Source organism: Adelges cooleyi, unplaced genomic scaffold (genome assembly GCF_023614345.1).
Source record: "Adelges cooleyi isolate 19-005CV unplaced genomic scaffold, UGA_ACOO_1.1 ACOO_flye_CR_arks_rails_tigmint_CR_PRNA_826, whole genome shotgun sequence".
Taxonomy (NCBI): domain Eukaryota; kingdom Metazoa; phylum Arthropoda; class Insecta; order Hemiptera; family Adelgidae; genus Adelges; species Adelges cooleyi.
In genome coordinates, this window is record NW_026096542.1 from 1 (window position 1) to 4391 (window position 4391).

A 4391-nucleotide genomic window follows, 5' to 3' on the forward strand; every position below is an offset into this window, starting at 1 on the left:
AAAATGTTCAAAAACTATCGAAGAGACATTTTTTAAATAATTAATTTATTTCTTTAAAGGTTATTGAAAAAAAAATTATATTTTGTAATTTCAGAATATGATGATAGTTTACTCCATGAATACACATTGGAAGAAGTTATAAGCGTTGTCAAAGATTTTGTAGACTCCGAAAGTTTAGCACACGATGGTACTGTACAAGATTGCGTGGTAAAAAAAAACTATGATACTATATTACATATAAAAGACTTGTGTGATTGTTTGTGCTTTCCATCGGTAAAAACATTGTGATTTTCATAGTAATTGATTTAGAGAAGGACTTTTTTACGCATAAAAAAATACTAAATAACAGAACCGTTTTTGGATGATTCCTTGCCGATTTTACCCCAGAAGGAAAAAACTTAATTAAAAAAAATTTAATATTTCCTAATAAGCAGTTTACAAATTAGCATCAACGGGACTATTTAAAAGTGAATGTATCCGAGTAAGCCAATACAGTGGGGTTGAGGCATAACGGATCAAAGCATAGTGTGACCGTTTACACTCTGCAGGAATAATTATAAATAAAAATGTTAAAATCACTTTCAAACAAACGCTTTGGTACTAATTTTTAAACTGTTTACACTGTGCTTGGTTTGGACTTGGACGTGACGTGGAAATACTGATTCGCATCGAGGCGTTTATTTGAAAGTGATTTTATCACTTTCAGCTATAATAATTCCTGTACACCCTGTGACCTCCTCGTCCCACTTTGCCCTGACCCCACAGTATTGGCTTTTTTATTGTTAAAATTTAACAAAAATGCGTATGATTCTTTACAAATAAAAGCAAAAAAAAAAATAACTTGAATGGGGTATTATATTTACATGCGTTGCGGTTACTCCCATTTGGATATCTTGACTGGTTTGCCAACGTTTCAAAACACTTCCATGTTCCTTCTTCAGGGCTCAGTAAATATTATAAATAGTTTTTGAGTTTTTTATGTTTTTTAAAACTTTAATCCCCCCCCCCCCCAGATACCAACTAGATGATATTTATAGAGTTGCTTAAAAAATCCCCCATCATTGTAAAACCAATAGCATCGAAGCTAAACTCTATTGATCCTAATATGACAAAAAAACTCTTAAACTACTATAAAACTGGTGTTATAATGATAAAACAATCACAGCAATTCGTTAATGGTGGTTTTGCAAAAGAACTATTAGTTTTTTCTGTAAAATTGAATATATATTTAAATGTTTTCTTGTTGTTTTGTAGAGAAGGGCAACATCCATTTTCGGGTCACTTGAAAGTTTTATACGTTATGAAGAATTAGAAGATATAATTGGAGGGATAAAGCACGAATTTAAAGTTACCAAACACTTCCCTACTTATCAAGAACATAAATCGGCGTTATCAAGTAATTAACATTATAATATAATATTCGATAAATGCGTTGTGTAAAATGTTCATAACCACTGAAGAGACATTTAAATAATCGAGTGACCTTTTTTTTGCTGGCGTACAAAACACAAATAGAATCATGCGAGATACGCGTTCAGCTTTTTTAAAACATTATTTTAACCTTTCTTCAATAATTCAACAATTTGAAATAAAAATGTTTTGCCCATGTAACACATTAATATTGTCATCTTATTTTTTGCTATTAAGTTGGCCCGATTCGTTTGTTTAAAAATTGTTTAATATTTTGTATTTTCAGACCGCGCACACTATACTGTGGATCAAGTTGAAAACATAGTTATTGAAAAACTATTTTCGATTTAAGGGTTGGACTATATTTTTAACTGTTTTTAAATTAGTGCATGTCACATACGATTAATTTAGTTTTGTTTGATTATCTAATTATTTTGATCTTGTATTTCGTTAGTGCACTGTTTAATATATGTATAAGTACTACAGAATTATAAAAAAAATTTTAAAAAAATTAAGACATTATTTTTTTTTTGACATTGTCCATGGATATGTCTTACGGCTGTAGGTCATTCTGAAAACAGTACTGATATCATTGTGGATTATGGAGGAGTATTAAGGAGGTGAATTAATAGAGATAGTGGATTAGAGGTACTAGATTGCATATCCAAGTATTCATGTGTCCGCATGAAGTATGGATACTCTTAACTCTAAATTTACTCAGTTTGTATATGAAACTGAATTATTATTGTATATTATGTTGTTTTTTTCCATAGGTAGGTAATATCCTCTTATAGGTACAACAAATATTTGGCTTGACAATTAAACAGTACTAAAGAGTAAAATATGTAAGGTTACATTATTAATAATAACATGATTTTAAACGATAAATATAAAATGATAGAGAAAAAAAAACAACCAGAGAGTGCGTAAAACTAAAAGAAATTAATAATATAAACTTTAATTAAACTGAAAAACCAGAGCTCTTAATAAAGGAAAGAATTGCAAGAAAGACAGAAACGGGACGGTTGGATATAATTCTTTTTGGTTACTTTTAAACGGATTTTTATATAATTTATTATATCTCTAAAATTAATTAATACAAAAATAAAAATCTAAATCTAATAAGTGCATATAACTACAACTTATAAAACTTGATACTTGATAACAGATTCCTTCTGATAACAAAAGTAGGTTTTGGAATTTATTAATATAATAATAACGATTAACAATGAAAAATCGTTCATTGGATATATTGAATATTTTTTTGAGATTGAAGTTTGTTTTTTTACATAGTATGTTTTTTTTTTTAAATATGGTGAGGCGCATAAAATAAATCAGTCTTCCTGGCATATAAGTAATTTTAGAAAAGTAAAAACTCCTTGTCATCTATCAGCTAGGTTTTTTTAAAAATATTATTAAAGATCCAATATGTAACTCTGCTAATTTTTAAAAATACTATATACTTTAACACTGAACTTGAACATTTTTTTTTTTTTAGATAATTTAATTAAACAAAGTAACTGTAAACTTGAACCCTTAAGATAGATTTATACAACACAGATGTCTAACGATATAAACGATAAGACAAAACTTACAACACACTGTTCGTTTATTTTTCATTAATATTTTGTAATGAAGTGCTCGCTTTTCATTGCGACTGTACACCAATCGAATGCCTGACGACTGCAATCCTTGGGTTAATAATAGTTGGCTCGATAGTGCCCCAAAAACACTAGTTTGAGAACGCCTTCGGTCTAGAAACAGTTTAAATATTGTAAACACAGTTTGTGAAATCTCAAATCAATGATCATTTATGGTTTAAATAAAAAGCCAAGTCCAAAAAAAAAAACACTAGCTAATGAGGACACTTTGTGTATGAAAAAATATGCAGATAATTTATTGTATTTAAAATAAGTCACTGACAGTCACTCGGGGTCTCTAGTTGTGATATATGGGCTTTTGTATTAAAGTGAGTCTAGTAAAGTTGTATCTAGTTGATATACGTCAGGGTCATCGTTAAATGATCAATTTTGCAAAACACAAACTTTCCAAGAGTTCTTGTCATTATGACTAGAGAATACTAACATTACAAAACCAGAATATATATTGTAAAATTCAAATATTTTCACAAAATTATTTTAAGTATTTTTTTTAAATAACACAAGTAAAAAAAATGTGAATAAATGATTGATAATGCATTAATCTTGTAAAAATAAACCATTTTTACAAAATTATACACAAAAAACGTTAGTTTTAATCTAGAAACTAATTAATTCTTTTATCAGAGTTTAAGAAAATAGAAATAACAAATTGTGTGGTTTTAAAAAAGTTCAAGCTCAAAACAATAAAAAATTGTACTTAGTATAAAAACAAACACTTTTTAAAGTATGTTTCACCGATGATATGTTACGACACTTTTAGTTGTACACCTAAAAAGAGCATAATTTTATTATTAAAAAATACAAAGTGAAAAAAAACGAGCCGTATGGTCAATTAAAAATACTAATCCAAGTAAATTAAAAAATTGTATTTTTTATGGCGAATTAACTGTATGTAACTTGATAATTAAGTCTATTTATAAAGAATAAAACACATATTTTTACAGTATTAATTTATCATATTGAAGCAATCATAAATATGTAATTTGACAAAATCTATAAATATGTTCATGACATTTTTAAAACGTAATTCACTTAAGCAAAATAATTAATACTGTATAAGTGAATAATAATTTAAATAAAATTAACGTAAACTTATTATGTCATAAATTTAGTAGGTATAAATAATAAAATTAATTAAGAAGTCCTGCCACGAATAAAAATTAAAAATACACAAGTTTTTATTTCAAAATGTTTTACATTTTATTGTCATGTATTATTTTTTTTCTTAAATGTTCTCAACAATATGAATGTTAAAATAGTAAGACAAAAGTACATTTTTTAACTGAAATCATTAAGCAAAATGAATACAACTCATTTTTT

The 4391-nt window shown here is 27.1% G+C and overlaps 1 long non-coding RNA gene across 1 annotated transcript; it reads left to right on the forward strand.

The window, feature by feature from the left end:
* The first annotated feature begins 98 nt into the window (after positions 1 to 98).
* LOC126846031 (uncharacterized) lies at positions 99 to 1891 on the forward strand. Its single transcript, XR_007686857.1, has 3 exons — positions 99 to 207; positions 1255 to 1396; positions 1697 to 1891. It is a non-coding gene; the product is annotated as an uncharacterized LOC126846031 (long non-coding RNA).
* Positions 1892 to 4391: the final 2500 nt, after the last annotated feature.